This window comes from Mus musculus, chromosome X (genome assembly GCF_000001635.26).
Source record: "Mus musculus strain C57BL/6J chromosome X, GRCm38.p6 C57BL/6J".
Taxonomy (NCBI): domain Eukaryota; kingdom Metazoa; phylum Chordata; class Mammalia; order Rodentia; family Muridae; genus Mus; species Mus musculus.
In genome coordinates this window covers 9,763,390-9,789,140 of record NC_000086.7, presented here as the reverse complement: position 1 = coordinate 9,789,140, position 25,751 = coordinate 9,763,390, and the positions used below count along the sequence as shown (strand labels likewise).

The window sequence follows — 25,751 nt, the reverse complement described above, 5'->3', positions numbered from 1 at the left end:
TATATGGTTATATTTGAAAATGGTCTGGGCCTCAATGTGGCTTGGTATTTTAGTGTGTGAAACCCAAACATGAAAAACATCAAAAACAGCATTGCATGTTAACCAGCTAAAAATGCAAATTTACATTTCAAAGATAGTTTACTAGTAGAGCCAAGAACTTGTGGTGGTTTTATCCACAACTCCTTACCAGTCAGTCACTGGTTAAAGACAACTCTTGGGTGAGCTTGCCACCTTGGCCACAGAAATAGCAATAAGGCAGAGACTAGCTGTAGCAGCTGTAGCAGCTGTAAGTAGCCTTTTCATGCTCAGGTGAAAGCAAAAGAGGAATTGGGTTAGTTTTTCGTCACTGTGTCAAACTACCCAAGGAAAACATCTTAAAAGGAGGAAGGATGTATTCTTGGCTCAATGTTTCAGAGTTTACACTCCATGTGATGGATTTCTTTCTTTCTTTCTTTCTTTCTTTCTTTCTTTCTTTTCTCTATGCCTGAGGTAAAACATCATGGCCGAGAGGGTATGATAGGCCAGAGCTGTTCATGCCATATCCAGGAAGCAGGGAAGGAGAGAGAGGAGAGGAGCAAGATACATTACACACACTCAGACACACACACACACACACACACACAGAGTGCAAATAATTCCCTACAACTAAGAACCTTTTCCATGACTTACCCCCATGTCTATTCAAATCTTGAATCTAACAATAGATTAATCTACTCATTAAGGCAGAGAGACCTCAGGATCTTTCCTATGTCAAAACACCCTCTTGAACATACTCAGAGATGTGCTTTCCCAATCTTTTAGGCATCTCTCTATCCAGACAAGTTGACAATCAAGAATTTTTTTGAGAAAGACGGGTTACCTTGGCCACCATGATTATGTTAATGTCAAGGATGAATTCAATGATCAGAAAGTGATAAGGAGGCTTAGAGAGTATACAGAAAAATGACCATCAGCCACCCTCTCCATCTCCTTTTAGGAGTGTCAGAGCACAACTTGAGTGTGGTAAGGAGTTGGTCTCAATTGCTGTTGTACAGTGACTCTAGGAAATGGGAACCCCTGAAAGTGATGAGCTTTGCCAGTCACTCTGTGCTCTTAATAACCCAATGCCATTTTTCTCTAAGCCTCCATGTAAAGATCACTGCAGAACATCACAGATAGATAGCTGCATACATATACACATGCGTGCACACATACATACATACATACATACACACACACACACACACACATACCTAGATGGATAGATGATAAATGGAGATAGATAAAAGAGATAGACACACATGTTTGTGGACGGGTAACTAAAAGAAGCAAAACCTTCAACTGATCTTTTGTATAAATTCATCTGATCCCATCCCTGATTCATAGCAACCACACACACTCTCCGTATGAGTAAGAAAATCCCTCTACAACTTTCCCTAAAGCTTTATTTCCAAAAGAGGCCTCAAAAATGTATACAATTGCTTCCAGGGATGACTGACCTCCCCAGACTCTGATATTTACCCTTGATTACAATAGTTTACTCCTGTTTTCCCCAGTAAGACTCCTGTCAGTGTCCTTTCACAGCTTCTCAGGCCACTTTCCTCAGGGTCACTTTCCTCAAGTCACTAAAGGTAGTACAGTAAACACTGTGTGCATATATATTTACTATGAGAGTCCCATAAACGTTTCCATCTCATTTCATGTTCCTAAGTGGACTTTTGTGTAAAATATGACATCCTTGGCTAAGTTATATTATGTATTATATACCTATCCACCACTCAGAATAATTGCCTGTAATCATTAGCCATTGAATAAATCAAGGCCCTGATTCTATTAGCCACTGGTTATAGCAACCCTGGATCCAATAAAGCAGTGATTAGATATGCTACTGTTTGGATCAACATCAGATTAGATCAGTCTCAGTTGGGATAAATTCTTGAAAAGATTAGCCCCAGTAAAATTAGGCACTGTCGATTCCCTTATTAGATTAGCCAGTGCTTGGATCAAAACCCTGATGTGTAACAGTTTTTATTGGATTAGCCATTGTTTATATCAAGCTCTGACTGGATAAATCCTGGATCAGGCTGGTTACTGATCAGCCTGAATCAAATCTTGATGAGGATCAAGTGCAGATTAATCTCTGATTTGGATGGATTATTGATTAGATTGGACCCCCTTTTACCTTATAACTCCATTGATGAAACTGCGCTGATTGGATCAAGCCTAAGTCTATAATTCTAAGAAAGAATTCATAAGGATAATTAGGTCACAAAAAAATAATTGATTTCAAAGGTTACCAACTGATCCAGGGTTTAACTCCAGGCTGCAGAAATGTTTTATTGTCCTGCCCATTCATGTTCCTCTTTCAAAAAATCAGAGGCTCATCAATGTTGTCTCAACTCTGCTTGGCAACATTAGACCTAGCTTGTATATAAACACCCAGATTATTTTATATGATGCCACACACTATTGTATACTTTCTATGCCTTCAGAATCATTGGATGCATAACCTACTATAAACATCATTTATGACATAAAACTTTTGAAAACATAGCACTTTCTTACCTTGTACATAGATGCCTGGTTTTTAAGAAACTGTCATTGTGAATCTAGGTCTCTCTGACTTCATCAGATGCAGTAACATGACTTATGAAGCTCAGACAGTTCACCTGAGATGACAGTGTACAGCACATAAGACACTTTAACAATGTCTATTTCCTGGTATGCACTTAGAAATACTTTTCTTAACTATCTCAAGTCAAGTCCTGCAACTGCCCTACAGAGGTTTTCCCTAAAAATTTCTACACCAGCATCAGCACAGCAAGGGAACACTGAAGGAATAAATGTAGAAGCAAATCATAACAAGAAGTTAAGCTTAAGAAATAAACTTGTAGGAGTTAGAATGGTGGCTCAGTGGTTAACTGACTGCTCTACTGGTGGATTCAGGCTCAATTCCCAACACCTACATGGCAGGTCACAACTGTCTGTAACTCCAGTTCAATGGGATCCAGTGCCCTTTTCTGGTCTCTGAAGGCACTAGGCACACAAGCACCCATGTTATGGGCGTACAAAACACCTATACCCATAAAAATAATGGGAAATAAAATTGTTGGTGAAAGAATGACTTCTTTAGAAGGAAACTAATAGTACCAGTTAGCTCTCAAGTCAACCTCATAAACTTTGTGCCAAAATATTTGTAGAAATGCAAGCTCACGTGACTAGGTGCATGATGGGATAAAAACTTTAGAACATCATTCTTCATTGGGCTGGTAAAACAGTTGCTAAATGGCATGGCTCACTATTTCATACTAATTTTTCAGAACTGAACTTTGAAAACTTCTGAGATTAGCTCATAAAAGAGAAAATACTAAATATATGAGCTTTACTGCTGACTCGACGGACTTTTTAAAAAATTATTTTATTTTATTTTATTTTATTTCATGTGCATTGGTGTAAGGGTGTCAGATTCCCTGGAAATGGAATTACAGACAGTTGTGGGCTGTCATCTGGGTGCTGAGAATTGAACCTGGATCCTTTGGAAGAACAACCAGTGTTCTGCACCACTGACCCATCTCTCTAGTCCTGACTCTGTGCTCTTAATAACCCAATAATATTCTTCTCAAAAGCGCTATGGAAAAGCAATTGCTATACTCAATCTAAATTCTTTGCTATTAAAGTGGGGTAAAGATTCAACTTTATCTCACTTAATATTATAAATAACAATGTACATACAAAAATCTTTATGTATAAATACACACAGAGTGAGGGGATAAGAAAGAAAAAGAGAGAGAGAGGAGTTAAAGGTGAAAATTGGGACAGAGAGAGAGAGAGAGAGAGAGAGAGAGAGAGAATGAGAGAGAGTGAGAGAGAATATTCAGAAATGGAAGCCTTATTTGGAAAGCTAACACTTAACTTCAGTTCTAAATTTGTTTTTCATTCAACCCAAAGCTTTAAAGCATGTTACCTTAGAAAAGACAACATGAGAAAATATAAAGGAACTAGAAATTCAGTGTAAATAACTATTTATGTCAACAGTGCAAAGCAAGCATGGGGTGAATCATGCCAAAGTTTGGGGTGAGACTGGAGAGATACAACCTGAGAGCAAAATTTTTCTACTTTGTAGGGCAGTGCAAGGACTACCAAGTTGTTTTTGAGCACCCATGTTTGTCTCAAGGATAGTTTTTGATGACAAAAAACTGTATACCAAAGTTTTACATTCTCTCTCTCTCTCTCTCTCTCTCTCTCTCTCTCTCTCTATATATATATATATATATATATATTCCTGTAAATTGTACAAGTTCAGTAAAACTACTGTACTGCTGTGAAAATAAAGTTTAAAATGTACAGATGGATCATATATGCTCTTCTTACTTCTCAATCATTTGTACAGGAATATTGCCTTAGCCCATGTATCCCCCAGACAGCATTATAGCATTCCATCATGATGGGAAATGTTGGAAAGAAACAATAAAACAAATATGTATCATGTACATGCCAATCATTAAATCCCTCTCTGTCTGTGTTAGTGAATTCACCAGATTTAAAATGCTCAACAAGCACCCCTAGATAGCTTCACAGCTGATGTGTACCTGCCTGATGTGCCTGTGGGAAGAAAAAAGAATATTTAACTCACCAATTCCTCACTGCCACGCTGTTGATTCACCATGTTGCACAGGCTGTGGGTCAAACTGCCTGTCACTAGCCAACCCCCAACAATACCCAATTATGACCTCATAACTGTGCAGGTCAGAATTTTGGGTAGGCATGACTTAGGTTATCTGGGCTGGCTAGGTTAGGTTCTCTAGAGGTGCTGCTGGAGACAATCCCCTTCATAAGGTTGCTGGCAAATGTTCTCATTAAACTTTCCAGTTGCCTTCCTTAGCTTGTAGAGACATCTACATTTCTTCCCGAATAAATCCCCTCCATGTCAGAGCTAGGAATGCTACATCATAGTCTTATTTTGACTCTCTGACATTCTCTTCTCCTCTCTCCCACTATCAAAACTGCATATAGTTCTCGACCCTATGAGTTTGTATTTGGATTAGGGCCAATCACTTAAAAAAAAAAAAAAAAGAAAGAAAAGAAAAGAAAAAAAGAAAAGAAATCGTCTGCCCTAAGTGACAAGCAACAATGACATTAGTATTTCATTACATCAACAAGTTCTGGAGATAGAGACAAAGAAGACAGCTCTTATGTGCCTGAAGAGAGAACACCCAGGGTTGACCTTTGACCTCCACACAAAACTGCATATACACCTATACCTATACATGGTATACATGAACCTAAATACACACAGAGAAGCGCAGACACAAAAATAAATGATAAAGACATTTGAGTGGCGGTTAACCCATTGGTGACTTTAAAAGATACCTAAATGACAGTTATTGAAGCAAGATGATGTCAATACTAAAACAGTATATTTTTTTCTAGTTTTTGTTACACCTGGTTTATAATACAAGGTACTTCCTGGAGATAAGCACAAAGATACTCCCTATGTCATGCTGCCAGTTTCATCTGTTTGAGGTGGTTGAGGTATCAGTTGGGTATATTTCTCTAATTGCCACATCTTCTTGGTAGAAAAGATTGGCATTTGATCATTTAAAATGTTGCTTCCTTATCACTGCAGCAATTGTGTGTGTGTGGGGGGGTTGGTATATATGTATGGAGAAGTGTGCATGAATGTGCATCTCTGTTCCCACAGGCAGGTAGAGGACCGAGGAGGGGCACCAGGTGTCTTCCTTTATCACTTTCTGCCTCATTCTCTTGAGACAGGGTCTATCAACTGAGCTGGCAGTTCAGTGATTCACATAGGCTGTCTGGCCAGTGATCTACAAGGGTCTGCTTGTCTCTAAGCCCCAACGCTAGGGTCACAGGTATCATGGCCACATGGTCGTTTTATGTGGGTGTTGAGGATTTGAACTCAAGTCTTCATGCTTCTAGAGCAAGCCTTCTAACTCACTGAACCATCTCCCCAACTACTATAGCAACAGTTTTGTTTTTTTTTTCTGTTTTGATTACGGTTTACATGCTACACCTTTTCCTATCCTTTAACTTTCAGCCTATTTGTTCCTCTAAATATAAAGAATATCTCTTGGAGCCAGCATATAGTTGGTTGCTTATGTTTTTTAAGTCTGTCATCCCAATTTAGGCCTTTTAATTGGAGAAACTAATTCACTTATATTTAACAAGATTACTAATAATGTAGGCTTTGTCTCGGGAATTTTCCTATTTCTTTCTGATATGTGTTGTGATTTTCTTGTTGCTCTGTTCCTTTTTGTGTTAAGACAGTTCTATGTAGTGTACAGATTAATTCGTTTGTCATTTCCCTTAGATATTTTTTACTTATCTCACTAATGCTTGCCTTAGAAATGTCAATTAAATCAATTTTTTTTTCTTTCTTAGATATTTAACCTCTATATCTATAGATCTATGCCTATGCCTCAGGCATGCTCTGCCACTGAACTATGTTCCTACGTCTCTAATTTATTTCTTGTTTCACAGAGATTTACAGGTTGACCTAGAACTTATTCTGTAGATGAGACTAACCTTGAGCTATTAATGGATCCTCTTGGTGCTGCCTCCTGAGTCTCTGACTTACACCACCAGGCCCAGCAGTTGAGACATATTTAACTACAAAAGAATATAAACAATTTTGCCCCAGTTTATCACCAGTCCATACTTCATCCTTATGGTATTATTGTTATACAAATTAGAGCTTTTTATAGGTTATAATTATGGATTTGGTTTGTTTCTTTTTGAGAAGAGTTACAGATAAAATGTCAAGTTATACTGGCTTAAATATGTGTATCTATGTGGTTACCCTACTAGTACTCTTAATTTCTTCGTGCAGATTTAGATAACCACTTAGTGTCTTTTCATTTCAGCCTAAAAGACTCCATTTAATCCTTTAACTAAAAAGGCATCCATTGTGTGACAAATTCTGATAGTTTTTGTTGTTGTTGTTTATCTGGGTATAAATAGGTTTTATTTTTGTTTTTGTTTTAAGTACTCTGAGTATATCAGCACCCTGATATAAGGCATTGTAGTATACTTTAGTTCTCTTTCTCCTCCTCCTCCTCCTCCTCCTCCTCCTCCTCCTCCTCCTCCTCCTCCTCCTTTGTTTTTTGTTAAGGTCTCATTTTCTAACTCAGGCTAGCCTTGTACTCAGGGTGTTCCTACTGCCTCAGCCTCTCGATGCTGAGAGTACGGCTGTAAACTACCATGCATGGTATTCTTTATTTCTGTTCTAGTCTCTTTGGTTTTGCTTTTTTGTTGTTGTTTTGTGACAAGGTCTTCAGGGCACCCAGGCTAACCGTAAACTCTGGTACTCACTCATTACGTACCAGAGACTGGACTTTAACTCCTTACTTACTGACCTCCATTACTGGAGTGAACACCAAGATGCAAATGAGGACATTTTAAATAATGGAGTAACTCAAGATAACTTTCTGTCTGTTTCCCAGGGTTGCTTAGGTTTTGTTTTGTTTTTTCTCATAGTTGGTCTCTTGGAAGTCTTCTTATGACCTCTAACATTCAGCTAGTAACTGGATGCAGATTTCCTTAGATGTCTAACCTAGTAAGCTTCCCAGTTTCTATTGAGCACCTCTGTATACCTGATAAATCATGCCCTCAACCAAATAGCTCCCAACTCTGCCCACTAAGACTTCTTCAAAGTTAGCTCGACAAAGGAGTTAGTCTGCTTGGGACTTCACTGAACATGAGTAGCATTCCAGGAATATGTCAAAGTGTTCCATAGTCCCTGGGAACCTCATTTTGAGAGGGGCTGTGAGGCAAGAAGAGAGGGCATGCAAAGACCTCTGCAGTCATGTGCTCCCCACATGAGACATGTGAATAGCAATATAGCAGCACCAGGACTGAGGCAAATGGTGTATTGGTGGTCAGATAACCCCCTTATGAGTGACATGGTCGGTGGTCAGTAACTCTTTCTTAATGAAATAGCAAGTGCTTTTCATATCTAAACCCGGTAGGGCTTCATAGTTAACTAATTATGCAGCCCAATTATTATTTACCATAAGAAATTTGAAGGTTCAACCATAGTCCCAGGTTGCTTGAAAAATTCCCTGTTTCAATCCAATAAAGACAGTCTTGATCGTGATCTTCCTATAACCACAAGCCAGTTCAAACAAGATAATTCTCTGAACTGTGGCTTCGGAAATATTCCAGCTGTTCTGTGTTCAGTGGCTTTCAGAATTCTTGTTTTCACTGTGACTGTGAACTATGGATTCTCAGTGCTAATCGCAGTGCTGAAGGTCTGGGCATAAGCATATACAAAGTTAAGATGCCACAAAGCTTGCTGTTCTTACCCAGCCACAGCTGGGCTTTACTTGTTGTTGTTGTTGTTGTTGTTGTTGTTGTTGTTGTTGTTATCCTTGGTGGAAATAGGTCAAATTATTTAGCCTGGCCCCAGCTCAAGGGGAAGCAAGGCATGCTCTGGCCTGCTGTGCCCTTTGTTCAGGCTATCTCAGGCTAGCTGGAGCCCCTCACTAACAGGGGCTGTAATAAGCCACAGTGGACTGGCTGGCGAGGACGCACGGGGCTGAGCAACAGCCTTTGCTGATTACTGTGCAGGTACAGAATCGTATATACTTTTAGAGTGATATTTCTATATTAACTTTGCGTAATATATAGCTTAGATACGCAGCCAACATGTCTCAAGTCACACATACAGAGGGCATTAATTATACTAAAAATCAGTTTAAAATAGCTGTTTACCGAATGACTGAGAAGCACCTGGAAAAATGTTCAACATCCTTAATCATCAGGGAAATGCAAATCAAAACAACCCTGAGATTCCATCTCACACCAGTCAGAATGGCTAAGATCAAAAATTCATGTGACAGCAGATGCTGGCGAGGATGTGGAGAAAGAGGAACACCCCTCCATTGTTGGTGGGATTGCAAGCTTGTACAACCACTCTGGAAATCAGTCTGGCGGTTCCTCAGAAAACTGGACATAGTACTACTGGAGGATCCCACAATACCTCTCCTGGGCATATATCCAGAAGATGTCCCAACCGGTAAGAAGGACACATGCTCCACTATGTTCATAGCAGCCTTATTTATAATAGCCAGAAGCTGAAAAGAACCCAGATGCCCCTCAACAGAGGAATGGATACAGAAAATGTGGTACATTTACACAATGGAGTACTACTCAGCTATTAAAAAGAATGAATTTATGAAATTCCTAGGCAAATGGGTGGACCTGGAGGGCATCATCCTGAGTGAGGTAACCCAATCACAAAAGAACTCAAATTATATGTTCTCACTGAGAAGTGGATATTAGCCCCGAAACTTAGAATACCCAAGATCTAAATACAACTTGCAAAACACATGAAACTCAAGAAGAATGAAGACCAAAGTGTGGACACTTGGCCCCTTCTTAGAATTGGGAACAAAACACCCATGGAAGGAGTTTCAGAGACAAAGTTTGAAGCTGAGATGAAAAGATGGACCATCTAGAAGCTGCTATATCCAGGGATCCATCCCATAATCAGCTTCCAAACACTGACACCATTGCATACACTAGCAAGATTTTGCTAAAAGGACCCAGATATGGCTGTCTCTTGTGAGACTATGCCGGGACCTGGCAAACACAGAAGTGGATGCTCACAGTCAGCTATTGGATGGAGCACAGGGCTCCCAATGGAGGAGCTAGGGAAAGTACTCAAGGAGCTGAAGGGATCTGCAATCCTATAGGTGGAACAATAATACGAACTAACCAATTACCCACCCCCCGGAGCTAGTGTCTCTAGCTGCATATGAATCAGAAGATGGCTTAGTCGGCCATCAGTGGAAAGAGAGTCCCATTGGTCGTGCAATCTTTATATGCCTCAGTACAGGGGAACGCCAGGGCCAAGAAGTGGGAGTGGATGGGAAGGGGAGTGGGTGGGGGAGCGTGTGGGGGACTTTTGGGATAGCATTGGAAATGTAATTGAAATAAATACCCAATAAAAATATGGAAAAAAATAGCTGCTTACAAAGCGGCTATTTAAGACTAACACAAACTGATACTCAAATGAACCTTCACTCTGTTGACACAGTTTCCTAAGTCGACAAAACTTCTGAAAAACAAAGAAAAAAAAACACCATAAAACAAATTTTCATCAAATACAAAATCTTGAGTTTATCACAAAGGAAAAAAAAAACTATTTATGAAGGTCTCACTACTTTAGACATAAGAATTGTATTCTAGTTTCAAACGTTTAAAATTTATATACAGATAGGGAAAACAGAAGCAGACTTCCTAAAAGGACTATTTCCTTTCTCATGGGAAAAGCCAAGGAGAGGAAAAGACTTGATCAGGGGTAAACATATAGGCAAAGTGATAAGGACAGTGGGAGGTCTCAGGACAAATTGCTAAGGAAGATGGGAAGCAGAAGAAATCCTATGAAATGCCTAAGTCAGCCCTACACTACCAACTCTGGTTTCCTTCCCACCCAACAGTAGCTGTCAACTTGTACCCAATAACTTGTTGCTTTCGGTCTCTCTGCATGCTTTCTGTTCTCTCTACTAGACAGCCTAGCCTTTGCCTGCCCCACAGAACCCGCTTAATTTATATTCCATGAACAATCTTGAAATAGATGAATGTATTAGTTATCAAACGGTGGAGTTTTAGAATTAGGGAGAGGTGTTCATTTCCCTCTCCTACTCTTTTTTTTTTTTTTTGTCTTGCTCTAAATCTTTACTAAAGACCAACAAAAATTTTAAGATAAATGCAGAAAGTTGGAAGTATATAAATTTTAAATTGTTAGATGAGATGACAAGCCGCCATTTACAGATTGTCACATATATTTGATATATGTATTTATATATGTATAAATTTTAGGGCCCCAGCAAACAAATACCATAAAAAGCATGCAAGCCAGTTTTAAAATAATCTCCAGTATCTATTCAATATTCATTTTAAGTGCTGAGTAATTAAAAAATTGAAAAAGTATCTTTTTATAATAATTACCAGCTAAATTTCTCAGTTGATTGGCAACCTTTATAGTTCAGCAAAATGCAAACTTAAAACATTGATTAGTTGCCATGTGTTTCTTAAACCATGCATTGAGGTGAGCAAGAGACACAAATACAGTCACATTTTAAAGCCAATTAACAAGTCAAAACATTAAAATGTTAACTGCTCTTAGAGAAGAGCAATCAAAAGTAGATAGTATAAACCACAGAAAAAGCATTTACAGATAATTGGCTTTATATACAGATCATATATACAGATTTTATAAGAAAGCTTTTGTTAAATTTGAAGTGGGGCTGTATGGGCCATGCTTGCCTGTAGGTGGCTTGCGTGCTTGGTGGTGCTGTACAGAAAAAGGGCAGGCACCCTACTGGGAGCCTGCCTGTGAATCTGATTTTAATTTTTTAAGAGAAGCCTCCTGAGTCCTTAAGCAGTCAGGAGCACATCTCACATGCTGAGCTTATATTGACTAAACCTCTCCTCCTCTTCCCTTTACTAAGGGCTTACAAGTAGTTCCTCTAACAACTTAAGCACTGAGTCATAACAGAAGATAGAAGGCATATGTTACAGTTTGAAGTATACAAAACACTTGGCAGAGTCTATTGTAACTCCAAATTTCGAAAGGGCAAGTCGAATACGCCAAGGAAATATAACTACCCAAACAAAGGAGAGAAATTGAAGAAACACTCAGGATAAGATAAAGAAAAGAGTTCATTGTCTTTTTATTAAAAAAAAAAAAAAGTAGAAAAGAGGGGCTGAAGAGCTGGCTCAGTTATTCAGAGAACGAACTGCTCTTGCAGAGGCCCAGGTTCAAGCCCCAGCACCAACATGGCTACTCGCAACCATCTGTAACTCCAGCTCCAGGGATCTATCTGGATAGCATCTAGAGCCTGTGAGCACCAGGCACACATTTGGCACACTTGCAGAGATCCAGTCCAAACATTTATACATACAAAATGAAATAAAATAAATATATATTTCAACTGGATTAATCCTAGTGCTCCAGGAGCAGAGGCAAGTGGGTCTCTGTGACAGGCTGGCATGATCGATCCTCTCCAGAATGAGTCAGGGCAACGTAGTGAGACCCTGTCTCATTGTGTGTGTGTGTGTGTGTGTGTGTGTGTGTGTGTGTGTGTGTGTGTGTGTGTATGCATATGTAAATGTAGAAAAGAAAAAGCAAGCTTCCAAATGGATTTCATGTTGAAGCTGCTATGTTACTGGTAACAATACACACACACACACACACACACACACACACACACACACACACACACACATACATGGAGAGATCAAACTACTGTGTATACATAACACATATCATAAGAATATTTTATCTATAAACATGACTACCGAGTTTAATATTTCAGTGAACATAAACTCTTTTTTGAAAAAAAAATACTTGTTTTATCTTAAGTGCTTTACAAGGTACATTTCCACCAAACTGTTTAAGCTTAGAAGCAATTGAGGGTTTACCCCCTCCTTCATAATCTTTAGAGTCTACTGTTTGAACAATCTGACAACTAGATTAAGAGACTCAAGCATTTCAGCAGGGTGTGGAGACACATGCCTTTGACCCCAGCACTCCAGAAACAGAGGTTGGAGGATCTCAGTGAGTTCCAGGCTACCCAGGGCAATATAGGTAGACCCTATCTAAAAATTAACAAAAAAGAAAGGAATATCTCATTTCTGCCAGGCCAGTTCCACTAGTCTAATACTCATCATGACTGCCTTCATTGTCAGCTCTTTGAAAATTATGTATTTCCCCCTTCTCAATGGGATTTATCTTGAATGTCATCTTCCCAGATACAGGAAGATGTATAATTCTAGTTTTCATGCATCATGGGACTTTTAGAGTGTCAGAAATCAATTTCCGTTTTGGAGATGTGGAGGTTTTAATTATATAGGAAGAGGAACCTCAACTGAGAAAAAGGCCTCCATCAGACTGCTTGGCTAGTCCATGGGACATCTTCTTGAATAAAGACTGGTATGGGTGGGCTCAGTTAGCAAGCCAGGAGAAGCAAGCCAGTAAGCAGCGTTCTCCATGGCTTCTGTTTCAGTTCCCACCTCCAAGAACCCAGTGATGGGTTTCTTTATAAGATTCTCATATTCATACACAATGTAGTTTGATCACATTGCCTTTCTTGTTCAACTTTTACTTGTAGTGATTCCCTCTTCCCAACTAGTCCCATTTCTAGTTTAATGTCTTTGCTTGTTTTGGTGAAACAATGAATTACTTCGGGTTACTAAAAGAAGCATAAGTGAGAGGTTATTTACAGAAGCATAGACATCTCACTGTGGCTGTACTGTTCAAAAAATGCCCCCACCCCACCCCCCGCAACCATTAACTTTCTATAGCTCCTTGGGGAAGGGAGGGATCTTGTGTGCTCTGTCCCCTTTAGCTGCAGTTAACTGCCTCTGGAAAGGGGTGGGGCTTCATGAGCACCCCACCGCCATGACTGAATATTGATATACCTGTCTTGTGCATGCAGTTACAGCTACTGTTTGAGCTACAGCAAATGTCCGAGCACCTAATAAAAGCCTAGCAACTTTACAGGTGTTCTGAGTACAATAGCAAGCAGAACAGAATGCTTGCCTTTGTAGAAAGGGCGCTTAGTAGGCAAAAGAGGTATCATACAGCATACAGCATAATAGCAGATAGTGATGGGAAACAAGATTAGAGATACAGTCATTTACACAATTGTCAGGGAAAGTTCTTATTCTAGAAAATTCCTGAACAACATAATTCTCGAGTAGTCCAGGCTTAACGATCTTAATTTTAGCTCAAAACTTAGCGAACCTCAGCTTCTCTTACTATCATTATACTTAAGAACAGTAAATCTGTCTTCCACCTTCCAAAATCTAACAGACTAAAAATCAATGCCCCAAACTGTGCTGTTGACACTGGAATCAGAGTCAGAATGGTGGTCTCTTGTTAGAGATAGCACAATGGGTTTGCTTCAGCACTACAAATACATCAGCTACCAAGTCGATACACAGTGTTATAAAAACCTGTCCCCAGATTTTATTTGAAGCGTACTTTAAAAACATTAGTATTGAAGTTAGCCTGACTGCATCAATGAGACCAATTTGCACTGCACCTCATTCATGCCTTTTGCCAAGTGACTGCAATTCCTCCCATCAAGAGACACATATATTCCATTTGTGTCTGAATTCAGGTACAATCTTTAGATACTGAAATATTTACAAAGATTAAGCAATTGAGGGCTTGAAAAATTATTTCTTGTACCCCTGTCACTGCCATGAAAACATATCTGGACTAACCTGCTGAGGGCATGTCACTAAGATCTTGTGATTGTCACAGCATTAAAGCAGTGATAGATACAATTCTGTATGTGTTTCATGGGGAGGGAATCTACTTACCAGAAAAGGCAAAAAAAATAATGTCTGAATTTTAAGTGAGTTGAGACTTCTGCACTAAATGAATCAGGAATATGTTCATCTGCGAAAGTAGCTGAAGAAGGAAAAACGAACCCCTTAGCATAAACATCTACTAAAGACAAGAAGCTTGGTGTCACAACGTCACAAACAATTTCAGGGACCTAGGCTCCTTCCATCTTTTTGCTTTGCTATGGTTACTCTGTCATGAAAATTATTGTCATCACATCTGTAATAAAACCAGGGGGAAGAGAGGGGGAGTGGAGGGATATGGATTTTCCTTCCTTCAAAAATAGCTTTGGGGAGAGAGGTGTGGTGGTAAAAGCCTGTAATTCAACCACTCCTGAGGCTGAGACAGAAGGAGCATGCATTTGAGGCTGGCCAGGTTCTCATCTCTTCATTAAAATAATCCATATGTTAAACTCAATGTTAATGAAAACTAGAAATGTAATCTGTATTCCAAGCATCCGTGTTCTCACAACACCAGGTTCTATAAACATGAAAAAGGGAAAGAGGACAGATAATCGCAACTAGTTGTCTTCACCTCACAATCATAATGGCTGTGTAAATAGGATCGGTAAATCATTAAACTGTAGGTTTTCCTCTCAAAGCATAGATAAGGTTGTCAAGATAGCAGATCTGATGCAGGAAGGACTCGAGAGAAGGCCTTGGTCATTCCAAACTCGCTCTGGGTACAGGAGATTCTGCAGCAGCAGTTTGAGGGCTATTAGCTTATGCTGCAAAAGTCACTTGCCTATCTGACTTAACCAAAACTTTCCCTGACTTCCGACTATGCTTTCATCTGACTTTCTTCAGTGAATCTCTGGGCCACCTGATTGCCTTTAGAATTCTTGTCACTTTTTAAATTTTACCTTTACAGGGATCACAATCAAATTGGTCATAGTTTTTATTGCTCTCAACTTTAGCACTAAAGTCATTTTAAACAACTACCTGTGAAGGTACCTTGTACACTACTTTCCCCAGCTTTCTCAGAAGCCTTTTTAAAGGAAGACTTATTTTTATTTTATGTGCATGGGTGTTTTGCCTACATATGTGTCTGTGCACCACCTGCTTGCCTGGTGTCCGTGGAGTCAAGATGAGCATGTTGGGTATCCTGGGACTATACTCACAGAGGATTGTAGGCTGACATGTGGGTACTGGGAATCGAACCCAGGTCCTCTCAAAGAGCAGCCAGTGATTTTAACCAGTGAGACATCTCTCTAGCGGTTCAATCCTCCCACTTCCTCAAAAGTTACAATTTGTCTTCCATCCTGCTAGGCTCACCTCTTTAATCTTCCACAGACATTTCCACTGTCTTTTGCTGGCTCCTCAGCTCTGGTCTCCTTTGTAGGTTTGTCCTCACTTCTTCTTATCTCAGCAATACTTTTTCTTGTTCTTGTTCATTGGCCCATTATTTCCATCAAAACAAGATGAACACTGTTGTTTTGATATAAAGGATTAAACTATTATTTTTCAATGTTACTGAAGGCTTGTGGTAAGCAGTAAATAATTTCTGAGTAGAGAATCTGAAAGCTTATCAGTCACAAGCATCCTCAGGGGGGCTCATGCTGACTGCTCACGGTGTCTGCTTCAGCTGCTAGTCTGCCCTCCTTCCAAGAAGAAGAAAAGCCACTTTCTCCTCAGATAAAACTCTTCTGTCCAGGGCTCTGCCCCATACATCACTAGCCCTGTAACTCACTCATTTCAAAGGAATAAAACCAGGAGGAATGTCCACTATTTCACTAAAAATCCTTCAGAAATACAATTTCAAACCAGATTTTTAAAAAGATAACATTTAATATTTTATACATAGCTGGATCTAGGCTTTGTTTCAACATTACCAAGCTATACATTAAAGCGGTGTTTCTCTCAGGTACACAAAAGCTCCTAAATGTCCCCATAATAAATTATGCCTTTAACTTGAAAGTTATATCCATGGACTTCAGATATATTTTGAAATAGCAGTTTCTGGTCGTATTTAATGATTATAAAGCCTATGTGACTGGGAAACAAGAGTTTTCCTATGTTAATTATCACTTAAATTCTACCTTCTGGGGCCACTTCTATGGCTCAGGGAGTAGAGGCACCAGTTAGCGAGCAAATGACCTTAATGCAATCCCTAAGGTCCAAATACTGGAAGGAGGGAACCACTCCTAGAAATTGACATCCACACTCTCGTTGTGACACACACACAAACACACACACACACACGCATTTGCATATTTACACACTAACACAGACACCGGTGCGTACATGCATGTTCGCACACAATAAAACACTAAAATATTCTAACTTCTAAGTTAGAAATGCAATGATTTATAATAAATAAGAAAAGCTCACTACCATTGAAATAAATGCAAAAAATGGAAATTAAATGATATAAAGAGAAAATAATTGTGCCAGTACCCAGGGGTGAGTTATACAAAGGATTACATTTGACTTTATACTTGTTAGAAGATGAAACTAAGAAGGTAGCTTGAAGCTAAGAATGGTGACTCCCATCTATAAGTTCCAAACTTGGGAGGCAAAAGCAGATTGCTCACAAACTTGAGGCCAGTGCCCTGTTTCAAAACAATTTTCAAAAGACAAATATGAACACTAAATATATGGGTGGTGGATATGTTAATTATTCTAGTTTGATCACTATAGACTGTGCAAAAGACCATATTAAACCTGATGCATATATGCAAGTGTGTGCTAATCAAAACAAAATTTGAGTGAAACATGTTTGGCTAGTGTGTATAGTGTGGTGGGAAATAAATGGTCTGGAACTTTCTACCCCAGTTTATGTCTCATATGTCGATGTAATTATTAATAGCAACTCTTTTCATTTTCAAAGATATCTTGATTTATTTTAAAGTCATCTTACACTAAACCATCCATTAAACCAGAGAGCCTGGAACAAAGATTACAATTAATAAGTTGCTGTTGGAAACTAGGCCCAGACCTAGTGTACTCAGCCTTGCCTGGAATGTGTCAAGACTCTAGTTTCAATCCCAGACAGGGGAAGAAAACAGTGTGGGACCCATGATCGCAGATTTGTTGATGAGTCACCCAAATGTGTAAGTATTTGAATAACATAATTGCCTTTTAAGTTGATGTAGCATACATTTTAAAGGCTTATGATATGTAGATTTATTCATGGGACTTCCATAAAAATATAAATGAAAAAAAGGTACCACAGGCTACTGCTTAGTCTGAATCATGCCATTTTCAATTAGTGCTTTGTAACCTGATTATCCAGACCAAAAACAAATTAAAAAGATAAAAACTAAAAAATAAAAAGCATGGCTGTTGCCCACTTGAGCTATAACCAGCTGTGATTACCAACAGAAGACCTACACATCATGGAAGGAGAGAGGCTCATGAGGCCCTGCCTGTCCTTCAGGACTTATATACTACTAGCAGTTGCTGTAAGAAAGTTTTCTTCAGTGGCGTAGCTGCCTAAAAGTTGTCCATGGTCCCACAAGTAATCTCAATTAAACTCATTGGTACACTGAGGTGTACTTAAAGGGGACTGTGTCTTTGGTTCTATTGTTGGTGCCTTAATATGGGATGAGTAGACATTTATCCACATCTCAGAAAAAGGTCACACCATGCTTTAAATAAGTTTCGGCCAAAGGCTTCTTCCGTGCAGAGTGCCATACTCTGTACATAAGAGTCATCAGAGGCTTTCTACACATGGAAAGAAGACTTTGCTCTTTCTGAGGTCATGAGAACATTTTTTCCCCAAAAAAGTAGAGGATCACATCAGACACTGTCACCTACTGGTGAAAATGTGACAGAGAAAATCAAAATCAACTAGCAGTATCTCTTTGTCTCTCAGAGATACTATTTGGAGAGCCTTTTCAAGCAAACAGAAAAGAGAAGACTACACACACTTACTAAAGTAGTGGCAAAGCCATGAGCAGACATTCTTATGAGAAACAGTTGACTTGCTAGAGTGATGGAGAATAATGTCTAATGCACAGGAACCATTTGGCAGTGCTTGTAATGAGAATGCATGGTTTCTGCTTCTCACATGGGAAAGAGGGAGTACTTGGAGACATGAAAAGTATGACTCCCACGGGTAGGGGATAAGGAATGCCCTTGTAATTTGGTTTCAAGGCAAGAGGCAAGGAATGACGATGGTAGACAGGACTACACTAGAGCAGAGGTGATTGAAGTCAAAGCACTGTCATCAGACAAGTATTATCCTAGGTATTATCCGCAAGCCTAAAACCAAATAGATCTATTAAGTGGGGTTTGCGAAAACAGCCCTTGTCCACAGTTTGGGAATTAAATGGGTCAGGTAGAGCCAGTAGTGAGTGGCATGAAAAGTCAGTTACTAGGAAGCAAAAGTCACAAAGAAAAGCAGTTATGTGGTCAGCTAAGTGAGGGAAAAGGGAACAGTTACAATGAACCTGTGAATTGTGGGAAAAACAAACTTAAAACAGAACTCCCTGAGACTAATGGAGGAAGAAATGGATTCCTAGTAGTCACAAATCATGGTCCAGGCTTATGAATGGGAGAAAGGGAGAGATCACACATCCAGCCCACCCATCTCTGAAATCAAAAGAACTAACACACAGTACATTCCTTCCAGACTCAGCTCATAGCACCAAAGGAATAGGAAATATGAATTTTAATGTTTTATAAAGTACATTTTAATTTACTCTAGACTAATATTTACTTATCTTATTAATTCAACCGTACCCTTTAAATGGACCATAAACTCTAAGTCCTAGAATTTTTTTCTTGTATGTCCACATACAGATTTACTCTCTGATACTTGAATCCTATAACTACAAGTTTTGTAATTCTCTGCCTTGGAGGTTTTCCACCCATCATTTTCAAAAGAGGATAGGTGGTATTTTCTCCAATATCCTCCAAAAGAAAGAGCACATGCCTAACATTCCTGGACAATGTTGGAAATTTAATCTTTGTTCTTCAAAATGATGAGCTAGAAGGGTTGGCTGAGGCATTTCAGGACAGATGTCTCAGTTATGAGACTATAAAAGGCAAAGTGGGGGGACAATTGTCCTTGCATGCATACCAAACAAATGACAGGAAACAAGAAATGACCATAAACCAATGATTTAAATCCTACATTTGTAGCATTTCACCATCAGTGACTCACTGCTGTCCTTCCACTCAGAATTCCATTTCCAAAGGAAACAAAGATACTCTGGCATGTTTCCTCTCATCCTCACCATCATGTTTATTTAATTTTGTGTAGAAGATGCATGTGACTTTCTAATAGGTGTAAAAGATAGCTCCAATGTGCTTTGCTCTGAAGAGTACCAGAGGGTGAGGGAAAGTTTAAGACATAGAAATGCTAGCAAACACGTAGTATTTGAAAGTGTTGGGTTAAAGTCATGTAACATACACACAGTTACAATTGATAAACGGTGATGGCATTACAGTTTATTCGGTGTAAAGTCACATTCTGGCTCTGCATGTCCTTAGATAAGAGGTAATTATCTTCAAGATGTGGGTCGTTCTGAAATGCAGTATTGTTGTGGCCTTAGGGATGTAGCCAAATGATTTCCCACCCATTTAGTTCCACCAAGGGGATGGTCTAGGATTCTTGGTAGCATAGGAGCATAGCTGAAGAGGTTCATGGTAGCTTTGATTTATTGAAATGGTCTCACCCACCCACAAACCTGTGAGATATCCAGAGACATCAATAGATAGCACAAGCCACAGGAAAGGCAGTTGTGGTACGGTGGCTAAGAGGACAGAGACAGAATGCCTTAGTGTAAAGCCTGGCTCCTCTGCTTCATCTTGTTATGTTACTGATCTTGTTCATGCCTCAGTTTCTTTATCTCCAAGGAGGAATGATCACCTCTTAATGTAGTTGACAGAATTAGATGAGAAAATCGATCACATCCCAGACTTAAAGCTCTTGCAGCTTCCAGCACTTCACTCATGCAAACTGCATGAAGGAATTTGAAACAAAACCTTATGCAGAATCCCTTCCCCTCTACTAGTGCCGAAGCAGTAAAGGAATTGGATGAGTCTCAGGAATATAGGGATTCTATGGACCTTTAATAGTAAGAACAAAGTCAGAAGTTAGGTCTACCTGTGCATGGAGGTGCTGCCCGAGCGCTCTAGGTTTTTGCTGGAGTTCCAGAGACCATATCCCAGGGACTAAAAACAGACTATGTGTGTAAGGCTTTGGTATGCAGAATCACAATTAATTTATATTGTCCAGACACTAACAGCTGAACTGTTAGTCATCCTCTTGGGGGACATAGAAAGCTCATCTAGACATCAAAACAAAACCACAGCTGTTTCAGAAATTTAGAGGCAAGAGCAGTAAAGAAAGGCCGAGCAAATCAAGACAATTGGAGATTTTTAGCTAAGCTTTTCCTTCATCTAGATCAGATAAGACCTTGTCCAGTGAACTACAAGAAATGCCAGAGGGATCTTCTGGAGAGGGTAAAGAGCATAAGAAAAGGGAGAAAAGTCTATGATATCATCAAAGATCCGTGGTTACATTGGTCGCCTAACAAAGATGAGTCTATAGAGAGACAAAGCCAATCTGTGTTGGCAGATATTTGCTTCTACTCTGGCATCTTATTGACCAGATATATTTGATCTTGTTGTGAATGTTTTTCATAACATACAAAAAAAACTACTTCAGGAAATAACAAAAATAATGAGTGGCTTCCACAATCTCCTAGTTGGCCAGGCAGATTATTGACCCATATTTAGACTTGTCATCAATACACAATGATCTTTATTTAACCCAATGACTAAATACACAAGGCCATGTGGGCCAAACAGTGTTTTGGCAACAAAGATATCATAATATCTTTTGGTCCTGCAAGTAAATGTACCTGTCATGTTGCCATTGTGGGGAATTTTGTCAGACCATCTGCTTCTGAAGCTCTATACCCAGCATCCGATAGGCTTCCTCCCAATTTCACTAGTAACCAGGCAAGGTTCCAACAGTACCTGTAGAGCCAGATACTAATTTTCATCAAAACTAACAACAAATGCACTCACTGCAGAAATGAAATCTTTCTCATTTCTGTTTATCTTATTTAATTTTCTAATATCTGGAGAAACATGGTTTTGCCCTTTACATTAAAACGCAAAAGGTCATAAAAATGTTTCATTCAACAAATATTTAACTAGAACATGATCTTCAGGAGGAGAAAGGAGAACAAATAAAAGTTCCATGTGGCCAATTTCTAAAAATGGTACTTTACAAATACATACACCTACACTCAGAGGCTTCTCATTTAGTAAAAATGACTCCAGCCATTGTTTGCCTGTGCTCCATACCAGGCACTACAGAGGATCATTAGAGCTGAAGAGAGGGGATGAGTTGACATGTGATCAGCCCAATGGGTACTGTAAGGTACTTAGCTATTTGGGTCACAGAGATTGACTTATGAGTGTAGAAGATGAGATGGTATAAACATTTGTTTCTTTCTTTGCATTCACACCTCAAAAGAAGCAGGCAATAAGCCTTTCTTAATGTTTTTGCTGTAGCTTTTCACTCTTATACAGAGAAAGTAGAAAAATGAGGTCAAAGTCCTTGTTTTCAGTGTTCAGTCTATTGAAAGGAAATGTTTAACCTGAGCTTATTCACAGGCTACCTATTCAGCCAGAAACAAAAGAGGAAGAGGCAGAATGTTCCCTTTGTCGTCATGAAGATGAAAACCAAACTGCTTTTCTGTAGCCTTTGAACTGGAATAGCAATTCAGGTACAAAGCATTACCAAGGCCCAAGTCTTCTTCCCTTGGGATTCCAAGTTGTGGGAATATTAACAGTTTAACCAACCCTATGCAGAGGTAGAAGATTCAAAGGGGATCAAGACATATAATCTTTTCCCTACACCTCCAGAGTCTTTCTCAATCTCTTTCTAGAAAGCCTTCTTGTACTTCAGAGTATAGAAAGCTTAACATACATACATATCTCTCTCTCTCTCTCTCTCTCTCTCTCTCTCTCTCTCACTCACACACACACACACACACACAAGAAAACAAAACAAAACAAAACTTCCCCCTTTGTTTTCCTGACTCTCTTGCAGCTAGAGTCAAATATGTGTTTTAAGTTATACTAGTTACAAAGATCCACAGTATGAATGGAATATGGAAATCACTGATTTTTGCAAGCACTGAGTTGTAGCAATACTGCCTTCTCTGTGGAACACCAGGTGAAGATCCTAATATGCATTCCTAGTATCACAATAAGAGAAGTGAAATTAAATCTAAAAAACTATCCTGTTGTCTAATTGGTGATGCTGCCATCCAGTTAGCATTGAAAAGAGTTTTATGGGAGCATACACAAGCTGGACCTAGGCCCCCTTGACACATATGTAGCAGATGTGCAGCTCGATCTTCATGTGAGTTCCTCAACAATGGAAGCAGGAGCTATCCTAGAAACTGTTGCCTGTCTGTGGGATATGTACTAGTAGCTGGGCTGCCTTGTCTGACCTTAGTGGGAGAAGATGCACCAAACCCTGCAGAGACTTGATGTACCTGGATGGAGGGATAGCCTGGAGGGCCCCCATCCCCTCAGAGGAGAAGGGGAGGGGAAGGGGATAGTGACTCTGTGAGGGTGGACTGGGAGAAACGCAGCAATCAGAATGGAAAATGAATAAATAAATAAATTAGTGAAGAAAAAGAAAAAAAGAAAAAGAAAAGGGTTTCATAGCCTTTCCAGAAATTCTTTAAAATGCTGGTGCCAGTTATTTATTGTCATCATAATGATGTCACTATAGTGAAATGTATAGTAAAGCCTTTGTGTCTGGCTTTGAGTGAAATGTTTCAGCAGAGCCTTTGCTATGTTTGGGTCAATCAGTAGACTGAGAAATTTTGGGGGGACTGTTTGAACATTAAAGAAATGTCTCTCTGGAAAGTCTGCACTTGGTGCTACATGGGAGCTTTCAACTGCACAGACCTTGGTCCTGAGACACTCCAGGCAAACCTGGAGCTTACTTGCTGTGGTCCTATACATGTATATATATGTGTGTGTGTGTATAACCTATAGCATATATGCACATATATATGTATTATAGCATAGATATACCTACAGTGCATAGATATACCTATAGCATTTACATATATATGTATATATACGTATACATATATATACATGTATACATATACATATACACACACATACATATACGTATATATGCATGCTATACCTCTATACCTCTATATACCTATATCCTATACTTAGGATAACTTCAGTTCCAATACCAATGACTTAGTTCTGAATTACATGTCTCACCATTCAGCAAGCTAGCCATAATCAAAAGTGATTGAGATTTGTGTGGGTTGTCTGCCCTCATGGGCAGCAATGGCAATATAACTCTGGTAGTTGGAACCTTTTGCGGTCCCAAGTAACCTTGTATAATGTTTGAATAAAGCAACTGAATAAGGTATCTAGGTGTCAGTCTTTTTCAAGAAGGCTGAACCTCTCTTCTCCTTTGGAAAATGTTCATGTATCTGTGCTGTGGTTAGCTGCAACTCAGATCACGAATGTCTGGGTGTCAGGTAGCTGCCAATCAACCTAGAATAGCTTTAGCTGCAATATGCCATGACTTAGTTCTAAAGCACATGTCTCTTATCCTTCACCAAGCTGGGCTTGTCATGTTCTCTTGAACAATGCAAGATAATGAATAGAAGGAGAACTGTGCAAGTCCTTACTTAAATGTCCTCCTGTATCGCATCTATACAGTAGCATCTCATTGACCAAAGCAAGTCACATGGTCAGCCTCAGAATGGAAGGATGTGGAAATATTCTCCTTTAGTGAATGAAATTAAAAATTCTCTTGTCTTCAAGCCATGGTTAGCAGTGGGGATAAATGGAACCATACATATCCCACCACATAATTCCCTCAAATAAAGACATCTGCTTAAAGTAGACATAGCTTATTTGATTATTCCAACTAAGAAAATTGACTGATATGGCCACACTGTATGCTAGTCAGAGGTTGAAATAGAGAACTGCACCGGAAAAAAATTAAATCTTGGGAAACAGTTTGCTAAACAAATGCAGTGCTAGAATTAAGAATTCCATAGTTCTTTGGTCTGCTCGACTCATCCTGCATACACCATTTTAGCTTTAGTCTCCTGTCTCTTTCCTGGCCCTTTTCCTTAGAATCTAAAGTGGCAGAGTGACAGCTACTGCATCTATGAAATTTTTATCGAAATAGAAGTATTAGAAGCTAAGGAAATTGTTCAGGGGTTAGAAGCACTTGCAGTTCTGGTAGAGAATCCAGGATTCAGTTACCCACATTTGACATCTCATAACTATGTATAACTCTAGCTCCAGGGGATTCGATATCCTCTTCTAACTCTGAAGATACCTGCATATATGTAATATATATATATATATATATATATATATATATATATACATATACATATATACACACACACTCAGGCCCACACAAATATACATCAATAAATGTTTAATAATGATAGGACTTCCTCTGAAAAGGAATACAAAGGTACAAAAATAGCAGAAGATTTTAATTTTCACTCTGTACTCTTTAACTGTCGAATTTCTTTTACTGTGCCTTTTATAGTAGAATTCACTGTGTCACTAAACCATTCATTTAGTGAAAATTGTACAAAACCATAAGGTATTATATACAAAAAGACTATAATGAACAGATTCCATGTGTATCCTCCACTGATTTCACTTTTTTTCACCCAAGCTTAGGAACAACAGCCATAGACACAGAAATTCATGTCACTGGTCGAAGATAAAATTGGATTATTGAATTATTTGATGAAATTTCATTACTGTTAATCCTAACTGGCATAAACAAATGCTTGACTGAATGAATATGTAAGTAAATTAGAGAGAAGTGATAAATCTCCAGGGCAGAATTTCAAGTAACTTATTTCGATATTTTACCTTCAAGGAAATGAAGCATAATTCCTAATTGCTCAGGTGGCACCTGTGCCTAGTGACTTGGTTTTTCAGTAGGGAATTTGGAGCACAGAATCCCTTTCAGACAATGTGACCTGTCCAACACTCCCTCAGCTAGATGGTGGCCAAGATAAACATCAAGTAACTGGTTATGATGACAGTATATACCTATATCATTATGGGCTTAAAATAACATTTAATCTTTATGGTCTTCCTCTCCAAAACACACAGCACCATTGCAGTCCTATAAAAAAACATAAGTCAAATTCCAGTTGATCTATGTTCTTTAAACTGTCAGGATCATCAGAATCAAAGGCAGTCTGAGAAATTGTCACAGTCAAGAGGAACTTAGAAGAAATCAAATTAAATGTTGTTGGGAAATTACTCTGCATGGTATTCTAGAACATATACAAGTTTACTAGTTAAAGATTTTTTTAAATCTAAATAAAAGATAGACTGTATTTATTATGGACTCTATTTAATGGTGGCATATCAATATCACTTCATCTAAT

The 25,751-nt window shown here is 39.0% G+C and overlaps 1 protein-coding gene across 6 annotated transcripts in view; it reads right to left on the bottom strand.

Moving 5' to 3' along the window:
- Sytl5 (synaptotagmin-like 5) overlaps nt 1-25,751 on the bottom strand; it is a 251,243-nt gene that overhangs the window by 209,724 nt on the left and 15,768 nt on the right. Inside the window, exons 2-3 of one of the 6 annotated variants that reach the window (XM_017318467.2) lie at nt 6,526-6,609; nt 2,545-2,648 (exon numbers count right to left, since the gene is read on the bottom strand). The exons of the other annotated variants lie outside the window; for them this stretch is intronic. The gene's annotated coding sequence lies outside the window, so the exon portion shown is untranslated. The remainder of the gene's footprint in view (nt 1-2,544; nt 2,649-6,525; nt 6,610-25,751) is intronic. 6 annotated transcript variants of the gene reach the window in all.